Here is a 17,733-nt window from a genome sequence, read left to right as displayed (position 1 = left end):
ATGACTTGAATCCTTTTAAATTATTGAGCCTTTTTTCGTGACTAAGGATATTAGAAAGTGTTCTATGTGCATTTGAGAAGACTATGTATTCTATGATGGTTGGATGGAATGTTCTATAAATGTGGATCAGATCAAGTTGGTTGATAGTGTTGTTCAGATCTCCTGTATCCTTACCAGTTTTCTCTCTACTTGTTCAATCAATTGTTGAGAGAGGGGTATTGAAATCTCCCACTATAATTGTGAGTGTTTCTATTTCTTCTTGCAGTTCTATCAGTTTTAGCTTCACATATTTTAAATCTCTGTTATTAGGGGCATAAATATTTAAGACTGTTACATTCTCTTGATAAATTGATCCCTTTATCATTATAAAATGACTTTCTTTGTCCCTGGTAATAGTCTTTGCTTTAAAATTTGATGTTAAATATGCCACTCCAGCTTTCTTTTGATTGGTGTTAGCATGATATATGTTTTTCATCTTTTTACTTTTAACCTTTTGGTGTCTGAATATTTAAAATGTGTTTCTTGTACACAGTATACAGTTGGGCCTGCTTTTTTTTTTAATCCAATGTGATAATCTGTACCTTTTGATAAAGTACTGAGACCACTTACATTTAATGTGATTGTTCATATGATTGGGTTTAAATCTATCATTTTGCTGTCTTTTTCTTTTCCCAGTATTCACTGTTCTCTTTTTCCTTTCCTTTCGATTCCTGACTTCCTTTCGATTTCTTGAATTTTTTTTTTTTTTTTTTTTTTTTTTTTGCGCGGTATGTGGGCCTCTCACTGCTGTGGCCTCTCCTGTTGCGGAGCACAGGCTCCGGATGCGCAGGCTCAGCGGCCACGGCTCACGGGCCTAGCCGCTCTGTGGCATGTGGGATCTTCCCGGACCAGGGCACGAACCCGTGTCCCCTGCATCGGCAGGTGGACTCTCAACCACTGCGCCACCAGGGAAGCCCTCATTGAATTTTTAAAGTTACTATTTTATCTTCTCTGTTGGCTTATTAACTATAATTCTTTGTTTTGTTTTCTTAGTGGTAACTTTAAGGTTTATGGTATACATTTTAACTTATCATAGTCTATCTATATTAAAGTGATATTATGCCATATAAGAACTTGACAATAGTTTGCTTTCATCTCTCCTACCTTGATCCTTTTGCTATTTTGTCATACGTTCTGGTTTCACATATGTTATAAGCCCCGCACTGCATTATTATTTTTCTTTAAACAGTCAATTATCTTTTATATAAATTTAAACAATAAGAATAAATTGTACAATTTACCCAGGAAGTTCCATTTCTGGTGCTCTTCATTCTTATGCATAGATTCATATTTCCAACTGATGTAATTTTACTTCTGCCTGAAGGACTTCCTGTAACATTTCCTGTAGTGTGATTTTGCTGTTTGTATGTTCTTTCTACTTTTGTATGTCTTAAAAAGTATTTTTTCATTTGCTTTGAAAGATATTTTTCGCTGGCCAACATTGTTTACTTTCGGTTCTCTACAGATGTATGTGCTGTACTGTCTACTTGCTTGCATTGTTTCCTATAAGAAATCTGCTGTAATTTTAAAGGATCTTTGATCCTGTATATTTAATATGTCTTTTTTCTTCTGGATGCTTTTAAGATGTTATCTTTATCATTGGCTTTGAGCAATTTGATTATGATGTACCTTGGTGAAGTTTTCTCCTCCTCCTCCCCTCTAACTTCTCCTTTGTGCGTGTGTGTGTGTACACGCTTGATGTTTATTGAGATTCTTGGATCTGTGAGTTATAGTTTTCATTAAATTTGGAAAAATATAGCCATTATTTCTTCCAATACTTTTTCTGTCTCCCCTTTTCTCTCCTCTCTTTGGGGTCTCCAAGTACACATATATTAGGCCACTTGAACTTTTCTCACAGTTCACTGAATCTCTTAATTTTTTAAGTTCTCTGGTTTTTCTGTGTCTTATTTTGGATAGTTTTTACTGTGAGATTTTTAGGTTCACTAATATTTGTGTCTGCAGTGTCTCATCTGCTGTTAATCCCACCTGGCGTATTTTTTATCTCAGCTAATGTAGTCTTCATCTCTAGAAGTTTAATTTTGGTATTTTTTGTTTCTTCTATATCTCTACATAACATTTGAACATATGAATTCCTGTTGTAACAACTGTTTTAATGTCTTTGTCTGCTAATGTTAACACTTGTGTCCGTTGTGGGTCAATGTTGATTAACTGATTTTTATTCTCTTTAGTAGTTACATTTTTTGGCTTGTTTGCATGCCTGATAATTTTTGAATGTATGCTAGTCATGCAATTTATTTTGTTGGGTGTCCGATTTTGTTTTTGTATTTCTATAAGTTTTATTGAGTTTTGTTCTGTGACAAATTTAGGTTACTTGGAAACACTTCAATCCTTTTGGGTATTGCTTTTAAGGATTTTTTTTAGGTAGATCCAGAGCCATACTCAGTCTGTGTTTAATTACTTCTCATTAATACGGTAAACTCTTCTGTGTTCTCTACCCAAGGTCTCATGAATCATGGGGTTTTTGCAGTCTGACTAGGAGAGGCAGACATATTCTCAGTTCTTTGGAGCACTGGGCACTGTTACCACTAATCCTGTCAGGTGGTTCTTCTCCTAGTCTCAGGAAGGTTCTGCACACACGTGTGCTGATCAGAACTCAGCTGACTATGTGAAGGGAAGGAACACTCTACACATCTCCAGACTTCTCCCTCTGTGAAGCTCTTTCCTCTCCGGTACTCCATCCTATGAATGATAGCCACCTGGATCTCTCTCAGCCCTCAATTCTGTCTCCTGAGTTCACGGAGCCTGCTGGATGCTGTTTGGTGTCCCCAACCTGTGCAGTGGTAGGGAAACTCTCTCAAGAGAGTAAACTGGAGCACTTGTAGGGCTCATCCTGTCTCTCAGAGATCACTGTCCCTCATTGCCTAATATCCAGTGTTTTGGAAACTATTATTTCCTATATTCTATCCATTTTTTGGTTGGTTTGGGTGGGAGGGTAAATCTACCTGTCACTCTGTCTAGGCCATAAGTGTAAGTTCCAGGCTGCAAAGTTTGAATGTCATTCTCTAAGCAATGCAGAAGCATCAGGAACTGGAGAATGATCATTCCTGGGTGTCCAGAAGGTAACTCTAGTAGTGTTTGTAGGAGGGACTGGAGAAGAAAGTCAGAGACAGGGAGGCTTTGCAAAGCCCTAACAACTGGCAGTGAGGACCCAGAGAAGACAGGAAGTTAAGAAATTCTAAAATTCTAGTATGGAAAGTATCCTAAAATAAAATGCAGAAGTCCAAGCTTGCATAATGGAAACATCATCTAAAGTAATGTGTTAAGAATTTGCAGCATTTTGTCTGCTCCTGACAACTCAAAGTGAAGCTTGGATTAAGTTAGAAACAGTGTTATCTGTAGTGCCCCTCAAACACTAGGCACCTAACACCCTCAGAACTGGAGATTGTGGGACTCATCAGAAGCATCCCCAAAGGCCCTGTGGAGTCTGATGGCTAGAGATTCTGTAGAATTACATAACCTCAAAGGGCTTCTGGAAGGTTGTTCTTGTTTGGACAACATTTGAGGATATTTCCCATGAGAAATCACCATATTTTATTCACATACATTTGGGAACTTTGTGAATAGCAGAGAATATTTTAGGCTTTTAGGAAGCAAATCTCCAAATGTGCTTATCACAAAGCCTTTGAGTTTTCAAGTCACTTTGGAATGAGAATATTTTTCTTCCAAACCACCAAAGTCTAAATTCAGCTGGGATTTTTACATAGGAACAGTGTCTTACCCCAAGTTACTGGTATGCTTAATGCTAAAATAATATATTTAGGATAATAAAGTAAAGTGGGGAATAAAAAAGCACAAGGCATAGTCGAATAAAATTAGTCTTGAGAAAATGTGCCCTTCCCACTTTGAGGGAGTTGGGCTTAAATGAAGTCTCTTTAAACTTGGTATGGGGAATGATTGTTTGAGGAGCAAAGATCAGAGAATATTAACAAGTTAGTGTTGGAGAAACGCTACTAGAAACCTCTGAGCATCCCTGCTCTAGGGGAGCAGTTCTGGTTGTAAAAATGCTCTCTCTGACCAGGAAGGAGGACAGCCGAGAAGGCGGGTGTTAGCAGCCTGTGGCCGTGTGCCAGCTTCCTCTCACGGTAGGAGCCTGGGGCCACAGCTGTGCCTTCACCTTGAATTCCTTTAGGTTTCAGAATGGCTCACAGACCATCCTAGATGTAGAGTCTGTCATACAGAGTGAAGTAAGTCAGAAAGAGAAAGACAAATACCGTATGTTAACACATCCCCCAAGATTCTTGCTGATAGCCCCATAAAGAGACCTTCAGGAACTATAAACACCCTTATACACAAACCCTTTACAAAGTGAATGTCAACCAACAACAAAAAGTTACCCTTCCAGAAAGTTAAATTCAGGAAAGCGGACCTGTGATTTCTCAAATATTTGAATACAGTATAGCTACTGGAGAATTATTTTTATTATGAAGAGGGAAATGGGTGATCAAGGTGGCAGGAGAAAGAAGAATAACACAGAACCTAGAGAAACCAGTGAACATAGTAAAAAACAAAATCCCAATCTGCATTTAGTTTGGTTGCTGATAATGTTAAGTCTGACTACCCCAAACAATGAACGTTTCGTTAGCTACTTTACAGCATTGCTACAGAATTGTTATCCTCTGTGTGGTGCTTTTGAGGCTGGTACGGTGAACTCCCCTTCTCATCCTTCTGATGCCCTTGGAAACCATATTTGGAGGCTGGCATGATCGGTCATGGTGGGTACAGCTTTGGCTGCTTAGAGGGCCTTTCTCATTCCTTGCGGACCCAACCCTACTCCTATAGTCAGGAGCCCTTATCCCTGCCATAGGAATGGGTATTTGACCCAGGCCGGCCAATTAGGAATCCTTTATGGAAAGGCTGTTAGGTGAAGGATAGGTACATGACCCAAGTAGGACCATTCAGAGTCTTCTCTGGATGGGTACATAGATGTTGGGAGAGAGAGAAAGTTCCACTTTCCACTGAAGGTTACTAAGCTTGCAGGTACAAGTTAAGTTGCTGGCTGAATGCAATTGAGCAGAAGGAGGATGCCACCAGGGAAATGTGAACGGTGGAATCAGAACCTGTTTTTGTAATTTTGTTAAGTACCTAAATGAGGCCCGTTTCATGACAGATGGAGGATTTGGGGGATTAATGATTTTTTTTAACAGCTTCGTAATTGGAGACACTTATTTTTGATACAAATATGCTTTCTATCAGGTGGATTAAAACTATCATTCAATTCCTTCCCAGTCCTCCTGTCAAGATGACAAATGACCTATATCAGAAAAGTATCAGCTGGCAGAGACTGTCAGTTCATAATTTCACCAGCCCCAGAAAGAGTGGCGGCAGCGGCGGCTGCTGCAGTGTCTTTCTTCCTCCAGGAACTGGATTTCTCTGTGGAAAATCATCCCTTAACATCCAGTGCCCATGGATAGTTTGAACAAGAAGCAGCCCTCTTACATAATTGGGGAAGTTTAATGAAAACTGGCTGCCCATCCAGTGGTTGGCTGTTCTTCGTGAATAGTGTTAGCTGGGAAGAAAATAGAAATCTGCAATTCCTGAGTAGCTAGAACTTAAAGCATCCTATAAATGCAGGATTGGCCAAACCTCTTCCTGAGCAAAGCCAGGAGAAAGCTGGTTTCCAGTTTGGTTTCATCTTTGAGTTTGTGTAGGGATGCAGTGACCATGGGCTGGGTTTTTGATACTTGAGGAAAAGAGAATCCTGTTAAGTATTATTGGAGAGGCCGTGTGTTATTGGAGGAAAGACACAGATTCGTTCTCTCCTTGGGCCCATCAGAAACCACTAACTTTGCTCTGTCCTGCAGGAATCTTCCTTTTCTTGGTTGGCTAAGCACGCCCATGGGAATTCTCTCAGAGTACACCCCACCCCATTATCTATAATTGTCACAAGTGCAAAAGGTCTCTTTCTCTCTCATATAATCACACATGCATGCACACACACACACACACACACACACACACACATCAGAAGCACTTTCCTGGTGTGTGGCAACCTGGGGAAGAGTCAGAGAATTTGGAAGATGTCATAAAAACCATTTAGTACAGGGGTTGGCTAACTTTTTCCATGAGGATCCAGACAGTAATTCTTTTAGGGTTTGTAGGACTTACTATGTTGCAGCTACTCAGCTTTGCCATTGCAGCACAAAAACAGCTCCAGACATTATGTAAATAATTGGTGTGACTGTGTTCCAATAAAACTTTATTTACAAAAACAGATAGCAGCTGGATTTGGCCCTTGGGCCCTGGTTTTCTTACTCCTGGCTAGTCCTACGCCTTAGATGAGGAGACTGAAAGTCAAAATGATCTGCTGGCCACATTGCTAGTAAGGAGTCCAGATTTCAGACCCCTGGAGCCCAGTCACTTCCACTCACACTGCCTTACACTGCAGCCTTTGGTTCTTGAATCCAGGCAGGGGAGTCATCTAAGCCCTCCTTTCTCTGGGGGGCTACACACAGGCACAAGGGATGGATTCTTTAAAACAGGGCTTCTCGATTTAGGTTTGGTACTGCCACCAGGGTACTCATGGCTCTGTTCCCACGTGTGTTGGAGGCTGGGCCACGTCAGGTCACCACACAGTCTTCAAGGGAAACCCAAGTGCCAGAAGGGCAACTCTGACGTCACCCCTTCCCGGTGACTGAGAATGAATGCTCTAAAACACGTATCTTGGGGACTTCCCTGGTGGTCCAGTGGTTAAGATTCTGAGCTTCCAAGGCAGGGGGGTATGGGTTTGATCCCTGGTCGTGGAATTAAGATCCCCCATGCTGCAGGTTGCGGCCAAAAAAAAAAAAGATTAAAAATAAAATAAAACATGTATCTTGTAGGCTTGCTGGTGCCAGTGTCCTTGTGGTGGGATGAGCTCCCAAGGGTGGCTGCGACCATATCTCTGTCCATGGCTGCCTCTCAAAATCCAGGTGAGAGAGTGTTACACACCACGGGGTGTGGTGAAGGGCTCACACGTCTCCATCAGCCTTGTCTTCAGAGAGAGGTTGAGCACCATGGACAGGATGGGCCTGATGACCATGAAGATTCGCTGTGGTTGGCCTTCCAGGAGGGTGTGTCATCCCACACGCCCTGTCTCGGGGTATCTGGAGTCAGGAGGAGCAGAGGGAAGGGAGACGTAGACCAACAAGCTTCACGGGACTGAGAGGGTTCCAGAACCTCCCCACCCTGACGAGGGTCACCATTCTTTGACCTGACAAACCAAAGGCTGCCTGTGACCCACTGGCTTGGAGCAGGATCTTCAGGAAAACATCTTCGGACGGTGCTCACCTGGGCTCGGGATGGAGAGCAAAGGACGTAGTATTGAAATAGTACCTGTGAAAAGTCTGCATTAGAGGACGTTTGAAAGGAATTTTATTTTGCTGAATTAGATGCATTAATAAAAATTGATAGCCATAAAGATGGAAAAAAACCCACATCTTGTCCCTGCTTATCTAGATCAACCTCAGAAACCACACAGCTAATTCTGAAGATAATTCTGCAAATTCCTGCAGAGGGATAATTCTACCTTCTCATGGAATAGCAATATTCAGGACATTTTTTTACTGAGCCTTCCTGCCCTCTTCTTACCAAGCACACCTCACCACCATCCCCTGAGCCTCATCGCTCAGTTGCTTACACCTTTCAGGTAGTCGAGGATGCGTAGCTCTGGACCTTTACTCTTTATTTAGCTTGGCTGTAGCGTTAATTACTTTAACCTTGTCTCATGAATCACACTCCCCTGATTTTGTATCACTAGGTTAACTTCGCACTGAATATTCTCTGATTCACCTCTATTCTAGAAGGGAACTTGAACTGTAAACAGCTGTAGAAAAATACATAAAAGCCCAAATCGTCTTCTTTCCACATATTGGAGTTTTGTCTTATGGAAGACTTAAAGATGTTTTATTAATTAAAGAATTTGCAGATGAAATTATATCCCAGAACTCAAGTGGCTCATTTGATGTCTCCTTCAGTATAAGCTGGACAGAATTGAAATGTCATTGAATCTAATTCTGCTCCTAATTTGTTTAGTGATTGTTTGGTTGTAGAGAACAGACGCACAGCCAAGGTAACTTAAGCAAAAATCAAAATGAAATTTATTGGAAGAAAACTGGGCCCAGACCACAGAAGGCCAGCTGGGTGTCTTCAGGGACCCAAACCAGGACCTGGCATGTTGGGGCTGAGATCACCTTCTGTGTCTCTGGGGCTCTGCCTGTCATATCTCTCAGTTTCTGAAGAAACTGGATGGAGCCTGGTCTAGAGCTCAGGCCCTGAGCCTCATTCTCTGAGCTCTTTACCGGCGCTTGTCACACTCAGCAGGGGTGCCACAGGGCATCTCCAGATACTCAAGAATTTATCCAAACCGGAAAAGGTGTAGACCACAGGGAGAAGCCCCCTCATCTGTTCTCTTGGCTTTATATATCAGGTTCTATGTAAGAGAAACGTGTGAAAAAGGGGTTCTGCTCCTGTAGCATCAAGTACTTGGAATAATTGATCAAAGCAAACAACAAAACAGCAAGAACTATAACTAGTGGGACAACTTTTTTTTGACAATTATACTTTATTTGGTGGCAAATGAGCTAGCTGCCTTGTTTACCTTTAGAACAGGTTTCCTTTTGGTTCCTCAGAACAAAAGAGCCCGTTAGTTTTCTGGCTCTCTAAACATGGGGCAAAACAGAAAGCAGGGGCTGGAAAACTCAGGCTATGTGCAATAGCAGCCTGTTTTGTCAGTAAAGTTTTATTGGAGCACAGCCATACCTTTTCATTTGGCGACAATGGCAAAGTTGAGTTGTGACCAACACCCTCTGGCACACAAAGGCTAAAATATTTACTACCTGGTGCTTTACAGAGAGTTTGCTGATCCCTAGACTAAAGACATAAGACAAAAACTATTTTTACTTCAGTATGTCAAAGAGAGATGTCTCAGATGGTTCTGGAGCTAAAAGATAAATGGTGCAGGAGTCTGTGACGAGGAAACGCCTCGGAGGTCCCACATCTCAAGTTCATGGTGGAATCTGATCATGGGATTGTTCCGAAGAGTATTAGTAAACCAGGGGCCACTCAGGTAATGTGCTCGATCAAATGTTTTCAAGTACAACCCGCAGTTCAAATAGTTTGACAAGAGATGGACAAGCTACAGTCGTGTGTCAGTTATGACTAGGATCTTGGTGTATGTTGTTGTGACACCACAAGCTATGGATTAAACAATATCAAGCCTTGCAGGAACTGTTGAGTGGTTCTAAGGTAAACCCTGATGGAAAGTAAAGAGAAAATACGCACTTGACAAGAACTGAGAACACAACTTTTAGAGGGCAAACTGATGATTCAGAAGAGAATTTTGATATTTCAAGCTAAGGAGCAAACCTTGCTTGAGGCTGGCAGGGAGAGGCTGTGTTGGTTTCCGTGACAAAGTGTAGCTACTTCTGTCCTCTTCCGGTGCCTGGAGATGCTGAGGGAGGGAGTGGAGCATCCAAGGGACAGTGTTGCCTTGGTCACTCTTCCTTCTGACACCTGGTTAGCACCCCAGCCTCTTCTTCCTTGCCGAGAAGTCCCCCCACCTTACCCAGTTTACGTCTCTGTGCCTTCATTTTAATCTGACAGGCCTCCCGTCTTACGAAACATTTCTCCAAAAGTCTCTATCATGTGGTTTACCTTTATAATTGTGCTCTAGCTTTTCTTTGCCTTTAATATTTGAATAAATTAGCTCTTGTGTCAATAGTGTCAATGATAACGATATTAGTTATAACCTGGTATTCATCATCTATTGCATACCTTTTTATAAGTCAAGCATTTGAAATACTTTCACTCGTTTGACTCTCATATCAGTTCTTGGGAAGTGAATATAACTATAATTCCTATTTTACATATGATGACACTGAGGCTTAAGGAGATTAAGTACTTAAACAGAATAATTCACTTATTCATTCATTCAACAAATATATGTTGACTGTCACATGTGCTTACTATAGCGCTGGGTGTACTGCAGTGAGCACATTGTCATGAAGCGTGAAGCGTGTACTGTGTAGAGCAGCCAGAGAACAAACAAAGCAAACATGTGATTCCAAAGTGGGACGAGTGATCAGTATGAAAGGACAGGACAAAGAACAGTAAGCAGACACCACAGGCACATGCCTGTCTGGCCCCCAAGTTCGTTCAAACTAAAGTCTATCTCTGAGATCTATATTCTTTTATGTTTTTTAAATTTTTTATTTTTTTAACATCTTTATTGGAGTATAATTGCTTTACAATGCTGTGTTAGTTTCTGCTTTCTAACAAAGTGAATCAGCTATACATATACATATATCCCCATATGTCTTCCCTCTTGTGTCTCCCTCCCACCCTCCCTATCCCACCCCTCTAGGTGGTCACAAAGCACTGAGCGGATCTCCTTGTGCTATGCGGCTGCTTCCCACTTGCTATCTATTCTACATTTGGTAGTGTATATATGTCCATGCCACTCTCCCACTTTGTCCCAGCTTACCCTTCCCCCTCCCCATATCCTCAAGTCCATTCTCTAGTAGGTCTGCGTCTTTATTCCCGTCCTGCCCCTAGGTTCTTCATGACCTTTTTTTTTTTTTTTTTTAGATTCCATATATATGTGTTAGCATACAGTATTTGTTTTTCTCTTTCTGACTTACTTCACTCTGTATGACAGACTCTAGGTCCACCCACCTCACTACAAATAGCTCAATTTCGTTTCTTTTTATGGCTGAGTAATATTCCACTGTATATATGTGCCATATCTTCTTTATCCATTCATCAGTTGATGGACACTTAGATTGCTTCCACATCCTGGCTATTGTAAATAGAACTGCAATGAACATTGTGGTATAAGACTTTTTTGTGTGTGTGTGGTATGTGGGCCTCTCACTGTTGTGGCCTCTTCTGTTGCAGAGCACAGGCTCCGGATGCACAGGCTCAGCGGCCATGTCTCACGGGCCTAGCTGCTCCACGGCACGTGGGATCTTCCCAGACCAGGGGACGAACCCATGTCCCCCGCATCGGCAGGCGGATTCTCAATCACTGCGCCACCAGGGAAGCCCTGACTCTTTTTGAATTATGGTTTCCTCAGGGCATATGCCCAGTAGTGGGATTGCTGGGTCGTATGGTAGTTCTATTTTTAGTTTTTTAAGGAACCTCCATACCGTTCTCCATAGTGGCTGTATCAATTTACATTCCCACCAACAGCGCAAGAGGGTTCCCTTTTCTCCACACCCTCTCCAGGATTTATTGTTTGTAGATTTTTTGACGATGGCCATTCTGATTGGTGTGAGATGATATCTCATTGTAGTTTTGATTTGCATTTCTCTAATGATTAATGGTGTTGAGCGTTCTTTCATGTATTTGTTGGCAATCTGTATATCTTTTTTGGAGAAATGTCTATTTAGGTGTTCTGCCCATTTTTGGATTGGGTTGTTTGTTTTTTTGATACTGAGCTGCAAGAGCTGCTTGTAAATTTTGGAGATTAATCCTTTGTCAGTTACTTCATTTGCAAATATTTTCTCCCATTCTGAGGGCTGTCTTTTCATCTTGTTTATGGTTTCTTTTGCTGTGCAAAAGCTTATAAGTTTCATTAGATCCCATTTGTTTATTTTTGTTTTTATTTCCATTTCTCTAGGAGGTGGGTCCAAAAGGATCTTGCTGTGATTTATGTCATAGAGTGTTCTGCCTATGTTTTCCTCTAAGAGTTTTATAGTGTCTGGCCTTACATTTAGGTCTTTAATCCATTTTGAGTTTATTTTTGTGTATAATGTTAGGGAGTGTTCTAATTTCATTCTTTTACATGTCCCTGTCCAGTTTTCCCAGCACCACTTATTGAAGAGGCTGTTTTTTCTCTATTTGTATATTCTTGCCTCCCTTATCAAAGATAAGGTGACCATATGTGCATGGGTTTATCTCTGGGCATTCTATCCTGTTCCATTGATCTGTATTTCTGTTTTTGTTCTAGTCCCATACTGTCTTGATTACTGTAGCTTTGTAGTATAGTCTGAAGCCCAGGAGCCTGATTCCTCCAGCTCCATTTTTCTTTCTCAAGATTGCTTTGGCTATTCAGGGTCTTTTGTGTTTCCATACAAATTGTGAAATTTTTTGTTCTAGTTCTGTGAAAAATGCCATTGGTAGTTTGATAGGGATTGCATTGAATCTGTAGATTGCTTTGAGTAGTATAGTCATTTTCACAATGTTGGTTCTTCCAATCCAGGAACATGGTATATCTCTCCATCTGTTTGTATCATCTTTAATTTCTTTCATCAGTGTCTTATATAGTTTCCTGCATACAGGTGTTTCATCTCCTTAGGTAGGTTTATTCTTAGGTATTTTATTCTTTTTGTTGCAATGGTAAATGGGAGTGTTTCCTTAATTTCTCTTTGATTTTTCATCATTAGTGTATAGGAACGCAAGAGATTTCTGTGCATTAATTTTCTATCCTGCTACTTTACCAAATTCATTGATGAGCTCTGGTAGTTTTCTGGTAGCATCTTTAGGATTCTCTATGTATAGTAAGTATCATGTCATCTGCAAACAATGACAGTTTTACTTCTTCTTTTCTGATTTGGATTCCTTTTATTTCTTTTTCTTCTCTGACTGCTGTGGCTGAAACTTCCAAAACTGTGTTGAATAATAGTGGTGAGAGTGGGCAACCTCATCTTATTCCTGATCTTAGTGGAAATGGTTTCAGTTTTTCACCATTGAGGACAATGTTGGCTGTGGGTTTGTCATATATGGCCTTTATTATGTTGAGGTAAATTCCCTATATGCCTACTTTCTGGAGGGTTTTTTTAAATTGTAAATGGGTGTTGAATTTTGTCGAAAGCTATTTCTGCATCTATTGAGATGATCATATGGTTTTTCTCCTTCAGTTTGTTAATATGGTGTATCACATTGACTGATTTGCATATACTGAAGGATTCTTGCATTCCTGGGATACACCCCACTTGATCATGGTGTATGATCCTTTTAATGTGCTGTTGGATTCTGTTTGCTAGTATTTTGTTGAGGATTTTTGCATCTATGTTCATCAGTGATATTGGCGTGTAGTTTTCTTTTTTGTGGCATGTTTGTCTGGTTTTGGTATCAGGGTGATGGTGGCCTCGTAGAATGAGTTTGGGAGTGTTCCTCCCTCTGCTATATTTTGGAAGAGTTTGAGAAGGATAGGTGTTAGCTCTTCTCTAAATGTTTGATAGAATTCGCCTGTGAAGCCATCTGGTCCTGGGCTTTTGTTTGGTGGAAGATTTTTTATCACAGTTTCAATTTCAGTGCTTGTGATTGGTCTGTTCATATTTTCTATTTCTTCCTGATTCAGTCTTGGCAGGTTGTGCATTTCTAAGAATTTGTCCATTTCTTCCAGGTTGTCCATTTTATTGGCATAGAGTTGCTTGTAGTAATCTCTCATGATCTTTTGTATTTCTGCATTGTCAGTTGTTACTTCTTTTTCATTTCTAATTCTATTGATTTGAGTCTTCTCCCTTTTTTACTTGATGAGTCTGGCTAATGGTTTATTGATTTTGTTTATCTTCTCAAAGAACCAGCTTTTAGTTTTATTGATCTTTGCTATCGTTTCCTTCATTTCTTTTTCATTTATTTCTGATCTGATGTTTATGATTTCTTTCCTTCTGCTAACTTTGGGAGTTTTTTGTTCTTCTTTCTCTAAATGCTTTAGGTTTTAAGCTAGGTTGTTTATTTAAGATGTTTCTTGTTTCTTGAGGTAGGATTGTGTTACTATAAACTTCCCTCTTAGAACTGCTTTTGCTATATCCCATAGGTTTTGGGTTGTTGTGTTTTCATTGTCATTTGTTTCTAGGTATTTTTTGATTTCCTGTTTGATTTCTTCAGTGATCTCTTGGTTATTTAGTAGTGTGTTGTTTAGCCTCCATGTGTTTGTATTTTTTATAGATTTTTTCCTGTAACTTATATCTAGTCTCATAGCATTGTGGTCAGAAAAGATACTTGATATGATATCAATTTTCTTAGGTTTACCAAGGCTTGATTTGTGACTCAAGATATGATCTATTCTAGAGAATGTTCCATGAGCACTTGAGAAGAAAGTGGCATCTGCTGTTTTCGATGGAATGTCCTATAAATATCAATTAAGTCCATCTTGTTTAATGTATCATTTAAAGCTTGTGTTTCCTTATTTATTTTCATTTTGGATGATCTGTTTGTTGGTGAAAGTGGGGTGTTAAAGTCCCCTACTGTGATTGTGTTAGTGTCGATTTCCCCTTTTATGGCTGTTAGCATTTGCCTTGTGTATTGAGGTGCTCCTATGTTGGGTGCATAAATATTTACAAATTGTTATATCTTCTTCTTGTATTGATCCCTTGAGCATTAAGTAGTGTCCTTCTTTTTCTCTTGTAATAGTCTTTATTTTAAAAGTCTATTTTGTCTGATATGAGAATTGCTACTCCAGCTTTCTTTGGATTTCCATTTGCATGGAATATCTTTTTCCATCCCCTCACTTTCAGTCTGTATGTGTCCCTAGGTCTGAAGTGGGTCTCTTGTAGACAGTATATAGACAGGTCTTGTTTTTGTGTCCATTCAGCCAGTCTGTGTCTTTTGGTTGGAGCATTTAATCCATTTACATTTAACATAATTATCAATATGTATGTTCCTATTACCATTTTCTTAATTGTTTTGGGTTTGTTATTGTAGGTATTTTCCTTCTGTTGTGTTTCTTGCCTAGAGAAGTTCCTTTAGCATTTGTTGTAGAGCTGGTTTGGTGGTGCTGAATTCTCTTAGCTTTTGCTTGTCTGTAAAGGTTTTAATTTCTCTGTCGAATCTGAATGAGATCCTTGCTGGGTAGAGTAATCTTGGTTGCAGGTTTTTCCCTTTCATCACTTTAAATATGTCCTGCCACTCCCTTCTGGCTTGCAGAGTTTCTGCTGAAAGATCAGCTGTTAAACTTATGGGAATTCCCTTGTATGTTACTTGTTGCTTTTCCCTTGCTGCTTTTAATATTTTTTCTCTGTATTTGATTTTTGATATTTTGATTAATATGTGTCTTGGCATGTTTCTCCTTGGATTTTTACTGTATGGGACTCTCTGTGCTTCCTGGACTTGATGGACTATTCCTTGCCCATATTAGGGAAGTTTTCAACTATAGTCTCTCAAATATTTTCTCAGTCCCTTTTTGTTTCTCTTCTTCTTCTGGGAACCCTATAATTCAAATGTTGGTGCATTTAATGTTGTCCTAGAGGTCTCTAAGTCTGTCCTCAATTCTTTTCATTCTTTTTTCTTTATTCTGCTCTGTGGTAGTTATTTCCACTGTTTTACCTTCCAGGTCAGTTATCCGTCCTGCTTCAGTTATTCTGCTATTGATTCCTTCTAGAGAATTTTTAATTTCATTTATTGTGCTGTTCATCATTGTTTGTTTGCTCTTTAGTTCTTCTAGGTCCTTGTTAAACGTTTCTTGTATTTTCTCCGTTCTATTTCCAATATTTTGGATTATCTTTACTATCATTACTCTGAATTCATTTTCAGGTAGACTGCATATTTCCTTTTCATTTGTTTGGTATGGTGGGCTTTTACCTTGCTCCTTCATCTGCTGTGTATTTCTCTGTCTTCTCATTTTGCTTAACTTACTGTGTTTGGGGGTCTCTGTTTCGCAGGCTGCAGGTTTGTAGTTCCCATTGTTTTTGGTGTCTGCTCCCAGTGGGTACGTTTGGTTCAGTGAGTTGTGTAGGCTTCCTGGTGGAGAGGACTGGTGCCTGTGTTCTAGTGGATGAGGCTGGATCTTGTCTTTCTGGTGGGGAGCACCACGTCCGGTGGTGTGTTTTGGGGTGTCTATAAACTTATTATGATTTTAGGTAGCCTCTCTGCTAATGGGTGGGTTTGTGTTCCTGTCATGCTAGTCGTTTGGCATAGGGTGTCCAGCACTGTAGCTTGCTGGTCTTTGAGTGGAGCTGGGTCTTAGCATTGAGATGGAGATATCTGGGAGAGCTTTCGCCATTTGCTATTATATGGGGCTGGGACATCTCTGGTGGACCAGTGTCGTGAACTTGGCTGTCCCACCTCAGATGCTTAGGCCTGACAGCTGGCTGGAGCACCAAGACCCTGTCAGCCACATGGCTCAGAAGAAAAGGGAGAAAAAGAGAAAAAGAAAAGAAGGAAGGAAGGGAGGAAGGAAGGAAGGAAGAAAATCATGTTATTAAAATAGAAAAAATTATTAAAAATTAAAAAAAGAGAGAAAGAAAGAGAGCAATCAAATGAAAAAAGAAATCCACCAATGATATCAAGCGCTAAATACTACACTAAAAACAAAACAAAACCCAAAATGGACAGTCAGAACCCTAGGACAAATGGCAAAAACAAAGCTTTTGGGAAATCTGAGGTCTTCTGCCAGTGTCCAGTAGGTGTTCTGTAGGAGTTTTTCCACATGTAGATGTAGTTTTGATGTATTTGTGGGGAGGAAGGTGATCTTCACGTCTTACTCCTCTGACATCTTGAAGGCGCCCCTCGAGATCTATATTCTTCTTCTTTTTTTTTTTTTTGCGGTATGCGGGCCTCTCACTGTTGTGGCCTCTCCCGTTGCGGAGCACCGGCTCCAGACGCGCAGGCTCAGCGGCCATGGCTCACAGGCCCAGCCGCTCCGCGGCACGTGGTATCCTCCTGGACCGGGGCACGAACCTGCATCCCCTGCATCGGCAGGCAGACTCCCAACCACTGCACCACCAGGGAAGCCCAGGATCTATATTCTTGAACACCTTTTCTTTCTGTCCTTCCTCTCTCAGTGAAACACAGTAGCCTAGCATTGGATGGGGCTTTGAGATCCCCTGGTCCTGCCTAATGTGTCTTACGAGGTGAATTTCTGCACTCTCTGTTTTTGTCTCAGCCTTCTTCAGGTATAGAGTCCCTACAACCTTCCCCAGAAGACTTTTCTATTTTTTGTTTCTCATTACAAACAAAGAGCAAGTCCCTTTCTCTCACCTTCTTCCTTCCCTCCCTCCCTCTCTCTCTCTCCCTCCGTTTACATCATTTTATTTCTACCAGGGAGTGTTATGTATTTAATTCATTTCATAAACTATTTATTAAGGATGCCTGGGGCTTAGCAGAGTGCTCTCCATAAATATTTATTGAATAAAGGTATGTGATAGGCTAAAAAGAAGACTAATTTAAACCAGACAGGATCCCTGGCCTCAAGGAGTTGCCCACCGGCTAAGGAAACTGACACAAAAACAGTTCCTCACAGTACAAGGCAGGGAGAAGCAGGCACTGATGAGGCAGTTCACTTGTGGGGGGGTCTCCAAGGATTCTGCCCTGCAAGGTTCCAACAGGTTGGGTTTGTTTCACGATTCCATTAGGAGCTCACTTCAGCAGTCAGCTTATCTTAAAGCGCTGATTCGTAGTTTGTCCCAAACTCTGTCTAATGATCTTTTGCCTCAAAAGAAGGAAATTTTTTAAAAACTCATATAAGGCTCTGCAGGCCATTGTTCAGGATGGATTTAATAGCACTGTTTCCAGTGGCATGAATTTGTTAGGGTGGCTTTGCTGGCAGTAGTGAGCAGAGAGGTGACGAAGCGGGAAAGAGAGTGTGGACGTGTGAGACTCGCTCAGCTGTGTGCATTTGACTTGGTTACACAGTCATCGTCCCCTAAGTCAGTGATTTCCACTTGCATTATTAGCACGTCAAAGAATTGGATGGACATTTGCAGGTGAGTGTGTAATTTCTGACCTCCTCTGTAGAACGCTTATTCCACCATT

This window comes from Mesoplodon densirostris, chromosome 1 (assembly GCF_025265405.1).
Source record: "Mesoplodon densirostris isolate mMesDen1 chromosome 1, mMesDen1 primary haplotype, whole genome shotgun sequence".
NCBI lineage: Eukaryota > Metazoa > Chordata > Mammalia > Artiodactyla > Ziphiidae > Mesoplodon > Mesoplodon densirostris.
The sequence above is the reverse complement of the archived record's forward strand: the minus strand, read 5'-3'. Positions refer to the sequence as shown.